Source organism: Drosophila arizonae, chromosome 4, assembly GCF_054131065.1.
Source record: "Drosophila arizonae isolate 15081-1271.41 chromosome 4, UAZ_ARI_1.0, whole genome shotgun sequence".
Classification (NCBI taxonomy): Eukaryota; Metazoa; Arthropoda; class Insecta; order Diptera; family Drosophilidae; genus Drosophila; species Drosophila arizonae.
Genome location: NC_142924.1, coordinates 16882173 through 16894556, shown reverse-complemented (window position 1 = coordinate 16894556; position 12384 = coordinate 16882173).

Here is a 12384-nt window from a genome sequence, read left to right as displayed (position 1 = left end):
AATGCCAATGCCCAAAACTCGTCGACCAACAAAAAAAAAAAAAGAAAAAAAAAATTGTATCGATCGTTGCCTTAGCCGGGTTTTGGTGTTTTTTCTTTTTTTTTTTACCTTTTGTGTTCTGTTTTTGGCCCGTACGCTTTGCTTGAACGTTCTACGCAGCAGCAGCATCATCATCATCATCATTAATACCATCATTATCATCATCAGCGGCAGCAGCAGCAGCAGCATCGGCATCAGCATCTCAGCCAGCGCCAAGGGGGTACAGTTTCGCTTCGAACTGAAAAGTTATCATTTATTTATTTTTATTTCTTTTTGTTTTCGCTTTGGCCGCTTTCTTTCGGGTTCGGATTGGTTGGGGCGGCCGCCTTAACAACATTTACTTAATTTATTTTTATTTTTATTTCATTAATTTGAGTTTTTTTAATTGAACGTCGCCGTTGCTGTTGCTGTTGCTGTTCTCTGGCTGTGTTCCACAATCGGATTATTGACTTTTTTTGGGGTTTTTTTCTCTTACTTTTTGTATATATCCGAATTCGTTCTTTGTGCACATTATTCAAATGTATGTGGTAAGCCTTTGTTTAGGCCAAAACATGTTTTGTTTAATGACTTTTTATTAGTTCTGGCTCTGGCTCCGGCTCTGCTGGAATACTGAACAGCCTAAACATAGAGCACTAGTCATGATATATTTATATATAGATATGTAGTTATACCATATAGTCTCTCTGTGGTCAAGTAAGTATGGTTCAAGCAGTGCCAACAGCTTTTCTATGCATATTCAGTTAAGTATTTGGAGCCCAAGAGGCTTGGCCTGAAGCAGTTAACTGGCTCGCACTATTTGATATGCCTATGCCTATTAACTGGTCCAATCGCCTGTTGCCCGGCTGGACTTATGCTAAACCATACACAAAGACCCATAATAATGTTGAAATACTGTCTATGGAAATGATCTAGATATAACTGGTTCACAGAATGTCGAATCGAGAGCACCTAATGGACCTACAACAATTGACTGGCAGCCATGTGCTATATAAAACATTTCCTTAGCTCGTTTTGCATATGCAAAGCAAAGATATCTCTCTAGCTACATACTAATTAGTTAATTCAAGAATTCTTTATGATGCAAATCTGATATATATTATATATATATATATATATGTATGTGTATATACCTATAACTATATTCAAACCTTATTAATTATTATATACAAATTTGCATAAATTTACTTAGATTAGGTTCAAATAAAACTTTAGTCAGCTATTGCTTACACCATATAACTGATTACAAATTTACATGAATCAAAAACATATATTGATAAGAAAACCATAAACAATAATAATAAATATATTACAGAATAATTTTAGGAATTTCTGCTTAAAATTAAAAAGATAAACAAGTTAGTCTTCTGAGTTTACTAAGCTTTTTTTTTATAAATTAATATTTAGAATTTTCAATATATCGGTGGATTCATAAATTCATCTGTTATCATATTAATTCCTAAAACTTCAATTTTATATTTTCCAATTTAAATTAATTATTCATACAGGCATATAAAATCTGCCACGCTTCAATGAGTATTAAAATCATAATATTCAATTTATTAAAAATGAAACATTTATTTATAGGTAAAATAAATTATAAATATATAATTGAAATATTATTATTATTATAAAGACTTAAATAAATAAAATATATATCATTATTCAACAAAACCTTAAAAATAAAAGGAAGAAATATGAAGGGAGGAAAGTTAAATGCTCCACAAACCTTACATTCCAAATCTTTTACATATATTAAGCTAAAAATATCAACATATAAATAAACCAAATATAAAAAATATTCTGTATAAAAAATATTTCAGACTTTTGCAAATCAACAAGCAATATTCAAATTTAAAATCAAAGCTAATTTTGAATATTAAAAATATAAAAAAAATTGTGAAATACTCAAACCAAGTCGAAAATGTGAAATCGTAAAATCAGACTCATTTGATCAACGCAATAACTTGAATATAAACAAGTTCTTTATAGCACAAGAAAGTTTTTGAATTGATCAAGAAATAAGCAAAAACAAAGCTAAAATATTCACATATATTCTGCGAAAAAGAAAAAACCCGAATAAATCTCGCCAATAATACAATAGGAACAGCCGCATAACTTCCGCATTGACTGTTAGTTAAAATGAAGCCAAATAGTAAATCAAATTTCGTATTTCATTTGATTTTGGCACAGTCTCTCAGCTGCGACAGTCTCTAGAAGATCACACGGCCCACAGTTCACGGCTGTGTTCCCAAGTAACCAAAACCCACAAAAGGCAAACACATTGACATATTTATATATCCATATATACACACATTAAAGTCAAATATTTTCTCTGCAACGTTCCCAGAGGCAAAGAAAACGACAACAACAACAACAACAAACATAAAACAACAATCAACGAACCAAACCTCACGCTTGCTTGCCAGACAAATCGGGAGGTCGCAACGTTGAAACTTTTCTGTGTCTGTTTCGGTTTCTTGCCTCTCTTTTTTCATTTTTAGTTTTCCCCTCCTCTTTTTTGGGATTTGGATAGACTCGGGGGGCTTGGGCTATGCAAACAATGCAAATTTTCGACGATAGATGTAGACGTTAATTGAGTGAGTGGGTGCTAGAGAAAGACAGGGCGCAAGAGAATGGGGTTAACGGCGCGCCGCGGCGGTTGCTATTCGAATGTCAATAGGTTAAACACAAGTTCGTTGCCTAAGTCTTTTGTTTTTCCACACTGAATTCTTGTTCAAGTTATACTACAGCCCAGCTCAGTTTAATTTCGTTTAGTTTAGCTGAGCCCACTCAGCACTTAATCATTCTCAAGTCGTCAGCCGGGGAATGCTGCATGCCTAAATGTCAGTCAGTCAACTGGAAACAGTTGGAGGAGATGGGGGCGTCTATTCTAACCAAAATTGAACTCATCTATTGTGGACCCCAAAGCACCAGCAAATTGCCTATCATATCCGCCAGCAAATGACATGCAGAGTGACTCACTAGCTCAGGTAATATATATTTGTATATGTATATATATATATGACATATCATTTGTTCATAGGAATATATATGTATATATATAAATCGCTTTTGTGCATTTTTGGTGCATTGCGGTTTTCAGAGACTTTTTTTCTTTTTGTATTTTTGGGTTACAATTTAAAATTCCTGTGCCGCGCTTGTGCAAAAAAAAAAAGAAAGAAATAAAATAAAATAAAAATGAAAAAGAAAAAAGCCCAAAAGCAATTTGATCTTTAAATTTAAGCACGTTTAAATCAAAAGAGCTCACAAATACCAACCAGCCAGGCGATCATGTGTATAAGTATTGCGTGCTGTCTTCCACAGCAGTACATATGTATGTATGAGCATGTGTGTATGTATGTGTGTGCATGAGAGTGCTGTGTGTAGTATATAAGCACATGTAAGGCTCACACAGACAGCGCGTTTGGGGCAGCGACGCCAGCAGATGACTTTGTGAAATTCGAAAGGCGGCAGCCTCGCCCCCCTCTCATCGTCGCCCCACCGATAGCAGCCGGCGATGGCTGGTATGGCTTGGTACTCGTACTGCTTGGCCATTATGTACTTTAAATTTAAATTCAATTGACTTCTTTTATGATGCCAACGGGCGGCGGCCACGCCAAAACGTGCCAAGAGCTCGGCTCACGTAGCCAGGCCGTTGTCATCGTCTCGATCTTCGAGGCCCGGTCTTCGTTCGCTGTTCAGTGTTCGCTGTTCGCTTGTCGCTTTTCGACTTGGCTATGCGGTAGCCTCTCTGCACTGCTCATTGGCTACGCCTCTGCTTTTTGCCATTTGCCTGGCAACTTTAACGGCCATTTCTTTGCGTTATCGTTGCTGTTGTTGTTGTTGTTGTTTTGTTGCTGCTGCTGCTGTCGCTGTTGCCACGCATGCGCAGTGAGCGGCAGCGCCTGCGTCTCTCTCCCTCTCGCTCTTGCTCTCGCTCTTGTTCTCCCTCTACCTTAGTAACGTATTTTTCGTAGTTGTTGTTGTTGTTGTTGTTTTTCTGCCAGTTTGATCTTTGCCATAAAAGTGATTTTGTTCCCCCTGCTGGCTGTTGCGTGGCCATTGCGCTACAGCAAATTGTGTGCTGTACTTTTGTGCCAGAAGAAGCTGCAAGATTTATAGATTGAAGCTGGCCCACTCGAGAGTTCAGCTAAAGGTTAGCATAACAATTGAGTCACTGATTTAAGCTCGGATTGAGAAATGTTCTTCGCACTTAGCTGGCAGTTGTTGTTGTTGTTGTTGCTGCTGCTGCTACATTGGGGTTAATGAAACACGAGCACAGAACTGAAGAAATATGCGCTCAGTGGGAGACAGGCAAGACGATAAACGTGCAGATAAGAAATCAGTTAATGTTGAATTATTTATGGTTATTATGTATAACAATGTAATATCTGTATGAGCTGCGGGAACTAACATAATTATGCTTCGATCTTGGGTAATTTAAGAAATATCTACGAAATATGGAAATATATTTATATAAGAAAATATACAGAAGTTATAGTTCTTAGTTGAGTCAATCGATCAAAGCAGATGAAGATTAAAAAAAAAATAATAATAATATAAAAACAGATATATATGAAAAATCAAGAAAATATTTGTCAAAAAGTTGAAGCAGTAAATTTGTATATGTTATAAATCCAAAATATGCATTTAATTTGAATATGTTAAATTTATATTTATATAATAAATATACATTAATATTCATATAAATGTATATTTATACATTTAATTAATAAAATGTATAAAAAAATAAATATAAATTTTTATATATTCATATTAAATGTATAAATGTACATATTATTAATTTAATCTTCAGTAAAACATTTATATTTTAAAAAATATATTTATTTTAACATATTTTTTTATTCATTTTAAAATATTTTTAATTTCTTAATATAAATAAAAAACGCAATTTTAAATATAATATATTTTAAAGTGAAAAAAATCTTTTTTATAAATGTGCAATATTCCAAAAAAAATTATATATATTTAATATATGTGAACAATTTAGCAACTTAAATCATACAAAATTGTTTAAGTGCAGTAAAAATAATTTTAAAAATTATTAAAAATGAATAAGTATCATTTCATATGTATATGTATACTAAATTATTGTTATTTTGCATATTAATTTATTTTATTTTGTAATTTATTGTATATTATATCTTTTATATTCCTGTAATTACTAATATATTTTTATGAGTTAATCTGCTGCATAATGTTATCATATACATAATTTAAATTTTCGCCCAACCCCTTGCATAGATCTAATCATTAGCCAATATTAGCTGTCAGTTTTTAGCGCCTGGTATAGCGCACTTTAAGACCCGCCTAAGTCATACGCCCGGCTCTCTCTCTCTCTCTCTCGATTCACCTCTTAACTCTTGATCAAGTTTCAGTAGGTTTTTACGTTGACTGTTTCTCGTTTTTTTCTTTTTTTTTTAGTTTTTGCTTTTTGGCAAAAGTCAACTGTGCGCCATTGCCTACCAGCCAACAATTTGCAGACAAACAAAAAAAAAAAACGTTCACATTTGTGTGTTTAACTGGTTTTTAGCTTGGATTATTTTCTTGGGCTATGGCCGCCAGATACAGGGTGTCGCGGCTGCCAATGAAGCTCAGATTTCGTTTATATTTTATATACATTATTTGGATATACAATTTATATGAATACACGAATAGTTTGTTATATATAAATCTTATATATTTTATGTATATTTTGTTGAATTTTTTGGGCAACACCCCGTATGGCCATGGTAAGGTTAACATTTGTTAATTTTAGCTTGCGTACAATATAATTTCAAACATTTTTCACCCGCATTGTTGAAATTCAAAATCAATAGCGATACACAAACACACACACATGCACACTAGAGAGAGAGAGAGAGATCGAAAGAAAGAGAGAGAGAGGTAGCATACACATAAGCTGGAACGCAGTCATTAGGCAGCGTCTTTGAAACAAGTCGCCTGTCTATAGTAGATTCTATAGTATGTATATATACATATGTACACCTTGCCTCACACACACACACTCACACACATGCAGCTATACACACGCAGAATTCACAATTGTACTTGTCTTTACCTGTGCCTCTCATTTGGCGGGAAATCATAGCCGCAGCGCGCTCTCCAAAGCAAAAGCAAAAACCCGAAAATCAGGCTCGGCTCAGCAGCAGCCGCAGCAACAGCAGCAGCAGCCGCCGCGATGCCGACGTCAGCGTCTCAAGCACACGGCACAGGTAAGCGATCGGATCATCGTCGTCGTCGTCGTCGTCGTGGGCCACACCAACGCAAATGTGGCTCACACTCACTCACTCGCTCACTCACACACACACATGCGCGCAGACAGACGCTCATTCGCTCGCACACCTTTGCACAGGTAAATCGTTTATATACCTGCCCGCTGCCAGCGTCGGCGTCGCAGCGCCGTCTCAAGAAGCTGATCTGAAGCCCGTTTGTCGCATTTTTACCAAAACTGAATTTAGTTTAGAAGCGTTTGGCGGCGTTGAAGGTGTGTGCAAAAGCGCAATCCGGTGCCGCAGCTCTGGCTCTGGTTCTGGCTCTGGCTCTGGCTCTGGCTCTAGCCTCGGCTCGGCTCGACCACCATAGCATACCATAGAGAGCGCTACAGACTCCCGACTCTATACTATATGGCCACAGAACCATTGACTTTACTAACTTTGGGTCGGTTGTCAACTACTTTCAAAAAAAGATCAAATAAAGAAACAAATTAAAAATTATCACCAGCAACAACAACAACAACAACAATAACCGCTGAGAAGGTTTCGCAAGTGTTTCGCAGTTCAAGTGCAGTTACCAAAACGTGTGTCAACACTCAATATATATATATACTCATAAGATGCTATACACAATGATATATATATATATATATATGCATATATATATTTAAGATCGAGCAACTGTAAAGTTTCGAGAGCAACTGCCATAATTGAGTGGCGCTTGGAGGGCTCCTCAGGTATGTCATTTGCATTCACAGCTGTTAAATATATGCGAATCGAAATTCCAATACAACAACGTGTACATCCGGCTACCAAATGATCCGTACACGTTTCCAGAATTTTCAAAATCTTCCCCCATCATCATGATGATCATCGGCTATGCATAGGCAATTTTCTCAGTCGTCCGTCGGGCTCGTGTTCGTCGCATTAAACGTGTTTTAGGGCAGCAATCGGCTGCGTCGGGGCTTCGGCAACGTTCAATATCGGAGAATTGGAAATTTAGAATCGAGAATCGAGAATTGAGAACAGAGAGCTGAGTCGTGAGGCTCGACAGCGCCTCGGCCTAATCAAAGTTGCGGCATCTCGAGTCCACGCATTTGCATATGTCTACACATACACATACACATACACATGCACACACATATATATGTCTATCTATGTCTAGCTATTGTACTATATGGCATGATGATATATCGCAACATCTTGATGAACATTTTATTCTTAGAAACTACCTTAAGCACATAGATGCCTATATGTATGTGTATATATGTATATATATATATTTGTCTTGCGGTCAGTCTCCGTCATAAACGCTTCAGCTGAATTTCTCTCCGTCCGTTGCCAGATTTGCGTCATCCGGCACGACTCAGAGGCTGACAACGTGTACTAGACTAGGTGCGGCTTGTTTGTAGAGCCGCAAAGTGCTGAATTTTAAGCAAATGCCAGCTAGAATATGCAAGACCATTAAAGATGGTCGCCAGAGCAAACAGCAGCCAACGGGCAGCAGCAGTCGTTCTCAATTAAAGTCAGGTAGAAACAGCGTTAGTTAGTCGCAGGTAAAACTTGACTAAGAGTGGCAAAATGATGCGTATCCAAAAATAAATAAATAAATAAAATGAAATTTAACTAGAAGGTCATTGAATGCCTGGAGAGAAAGTAAACTTTAATTGAATTTGCTTGAGCAAGGCTGCTTTTCAAGGAAAATTTAGCAATTAAATGCGGCTAGGCAGCGCTGACAGCCGCAAGGCCAATGAGTGCGACAGGTAGGATAATTGATACGGGAAACAGCTAAAGCATTCACCAAGCCAGTACAGAGGGGCATGCCTCTGCTCTACTAGCAATCCCAAAGCGAGAGCTTCAGCAGGATTCGAAATAAAAGATAAATCGAAATTACAGTTCAGACAACATTTAACTGTAATCCAAATATTTCACTCACCTTGCCACAGCAAGCCACTGCCGCTAAGCAATTTGACTAGCAAATACTAGCTTAGTCGCTGCAACTAGTGGTTGCCTTAGGCCGACTGTCGTCATATCCATTGCACAATTTGATCAAAATGGAGGAAGGCAAATGTAGGAGAGGGAAAACCAAGTAAAATAAAAGAAGAAGTGAAGTAAGACATTTCAGACATTTCAGGCCAGTTTCGTACGTTTTGCAGGCTTTTCAACATTTTCCGCCGCTTTATGTTTCAACGATTATTACAATGAGTGTCGAGTGTGGAGCGTGGAGTGCGGAGTGTGGAATCGAGTCGAGTCGAGTCGAGCGAGGCGCATAATTGTGGGAACCTACGGTTACGGAACGTTCGTCTAGCTAGCAGTAGACAGACATAGGTAAGGCCAGTCAGCCAGCCAGCCACTCAGCCATTCACTTGGCTTACTCACATTTTTGCCGGCGCTATAATGCCAATGCAGCCAAGCAGGCAGAGCAACGCAAGGCAAGGCAAGGCAAGGCAACAGCAGGCAACTCAGGCAGCCCAAACAACCACCCAACGAACCGAGCTCAGTTCAGTCCACTCTGTCGTCGTATCGTCTTGTCGTTCCAGTTACAGTCACTTGACCAACCGAAACAATAAGAATAAGAAGACGAAAAATGCTGCTACTTTAGTTCGCTGAGACGTTCGGCTTTTGGTCGCGGGCATAATTGTTGATCGTCGTAGCGTGCATATTTATGGGAATATTTTTCCAAACATAAGACGAGACCAACAGCAGCAACAACAACAGCTACTACAATAGCAACAAAAATCATTGCAGCTCCCCTTGGCAAACATTTATAAATGTATACATGAGCCGAGTTCTGGACGAACGCGCGCGCGACCAACTTTGACCTTTTTTTTTTTAGTTTTTAGTTTTTATTTGTATTTCTTAGTCGGCCTCCCCTTTCAGCTGTTGCTCTTGTTGTTTGTCTATGCAAAATGCATAAAAATTCCACGTAGCATTTCTCAATGCAATGCGCCAGTCAACGGCGACGCCTGCGCAAAAAGCGACCGCCGACGATGACGACAGTCGACGCCATCCACAGTCGTGTGGGCGCTACCAACTCGACAAGTTGTCGAGCCGAGCGAACTAGAAAAACCGAAATCCACAAATCGAGTGAATGTATTCAAATCGAAGAGTTGTGAGTGCGCGCGCGAAACAGAAAGGCCCGAAAAAAAAGAAACGATAAATAAAATAAAGCGAATGCAATTGCCGAGAGTCAAAGCGACAGCCAATGGGAATATACAGGGTGCTATGTTGTCTTTGGTTATCTAGCTGTATGAGTGATAAATAACGTCATAAAGCTAGCTTACCGAAGTTAATATTAGTGTCTGCTCGGCGTAACAACACAGTGCGTATACTTAATATCGATTGAACATGCAAGTGAGTAAATGATTTGATATACCCCTCTCTCTCTCTCTCTCACTCTCTCTCCCTCGCTCTCTGGCATGATTTATTGCTGCTTTTGATCACAAAAATTTGTATTTAATGAGTAACTGGCAAAAAATTAACACAGCAATACAATAAATAATAAACAATAAACAATAAACAGCAACGGCCTTTGCTTATGGCTAACAAAAATTTCTGTTTCAACTTTAAGTGTTTTTTTTTACATACTTTTTTAATGACGTAGCTAATGAGCATCTGATTTGTTGAAATCGATATGGCCAGCAAACAGCATAAATAAATACACACATACATATATATGTATATAGGTATATTTAGATTACTAACTGCGGCAACTGCTGCATTGAATATAGCTGGATGGAAGATCTCTTGGCCATGGAAGACGCTGCCAAAGAGAAAACCGCGAATTAACTTTATGCGCGCACTTTACACTTGAGGCGTTAAATAGGCCAAGGTCTTCAGATAATGCTGTATTTAAGTAGCTGCTGGCCTTAATGTTTATAATAAAAGACGACAGCAAAATTGTATGGTGTGTAAAAGAAGTTGAACAGCTTCGTAAATCCTATTTTCCATGTGAACCAACAATAACTTAAATTACATTTGAGTTATTAAGCCTAATAAAAGTAGAAGTAAGATTTAATTATAATTTTTGGTAAACTCAAGGAACATAAATTTATTTATTACAATGCTGATCATAATAACAAGAAATTTATTTTTTATATATGTATATGTTGCATGCAAATATTATTTTAAACAGATTTTAAATATATTTAAGTAATATTCAAGGTTTTGCTTGTCAAATGGAATTAAAATAATAATGAAGAAAAAAAAAAAAGGCGTACTTACATATAATACAACATCTTACAATCATGTAAAATATTATATATATTTCTATTTTAATGCATTGTTTAATATATTGCGAATTTAGCCTAAATATCTAATTTATAGCGCTTTTTGCATAGAAAAATATGCATATGCTGACCATATTCTCTGTGAGCACAGCGCATGGATATAAATTGAAAAAAATAATATAATCTAAAATATATTAAAATTATGAAATAAACGTTGAAGTATTGCAATTAGCAAAAACAAGAAATGTTGCTGCATAGATGGGAAAACCAAGCTGAACTGTCTTAAATGTCAATATTATTAAGACTTGCCTGAAATCATATACCAAACGATTTTAATGGCCGGTTGCGCATATTAAAATTTGTTTATAGTTCTTGTATATAATGAATATAATAAAAGCGAAGATATATGTATATTATAACTGAAGCTATAAAATAAAAGTAAGAGTACTTTAGACAGAAATGTCAGACTAACAAATACCCGGACTACCGTGACGAGCAGAGTCATAGAATGAGTGTTGAGTATAATATTGAATGAGTGTATATAGTTACAAATTGTGTTGAGGCATTAGAGTAGAGTAGAGTGCTATAAGTGCGTTTACTTGTTACTATTTAATTATAGACAGCACATTCAATTGGAAAGGCGAGTAGAGCAGTCAACAGATGAGCCATAAAGACAAAATCTTTTAAATCACTAACATCTCCAAAAGACAAAAAAACAAATATATTGACTAGTTGAATATAATAAAAAATAATTGTGCATCAATTGATATAAGCTTAAATTAATAAAAATTAATTAGCCAACTGCAATCAATTTAATCAGTGCGTGTAAAGTGAAGCCTCTAATTGGACGCTTTCCTAGCTACGGACAGACTGACGAAAGGTAAGATGAACATGCGAACAGGTTGTCAAGCAAAAAGGAGAAAAGCGCTGAAATGGCTTGCCTTGTTGTTCCCTTTAAAAAAAAAAAAAAAAAAAAAAAAAAAAAAAAAAAAAAAACATAATAAATATATATATTACCTATAAAAATATATATTTTAAGTATATGTGCAGGGACCATAACGGTTATATTTTGATTCGAAAAAAAATTAAAAATTAAACATATTTAAAATTAAAAAATTAAAATTTATTTTTATGATAAGGATAGAAATCAAATCGAAACTCTTTTTTTTTTTAATAATAAAAAATTAAAAATAGGAGTTATAGCTTAAATATTATAAAAATTGAAAATTAAAATTGAATTTAAATATCTCTTGAAGCAAAGGACTATAAAAATATATATTTGAAATATATATGTGTATTTATAACATTTTGTTTTTGTTTTTTGTGGTCATGCCTGATTTATAAACTATAATAAAAATACTAAATAATCGCAACTCTAATTTTCAATACGTCTAGAAAATGGTCCTTTCATTACCAAAAATTTAAATAAATTTATTTTGCAATTATTTATTGTAATGAACTCTAGGCCAAGTTGTATTGGCCAACACTTTTGGAATATGATTAGAGCCAATAAATGGTCGCCTTCACAGCTGACTGGACTAAAGACCTATGCTAAGCCTGAGATCAAGTAAATTTATATACACACACACACATACACACACTATATGACTAAGCTAGACGCATGCAAATGAATCTGGCCATATATGTAGATATGACTGTGTGTGAAGCTGGCAATAAAGCGCAACATCTGTGCAGTAAGGCTAAAACAAATTATAGCCGCTGATATTCAATATGTAGGTAAGTAAGCAAGTAAGTAAGTATATAAGTAAACGTAACCAAACGACCCTACTATATCATAAAAAAAAAAAAAAAACAACAATGAAATGAGAGGAGAAAGCACACGCTCTACACAAACAGCAGCGAGTGTTATCGGTAAATAT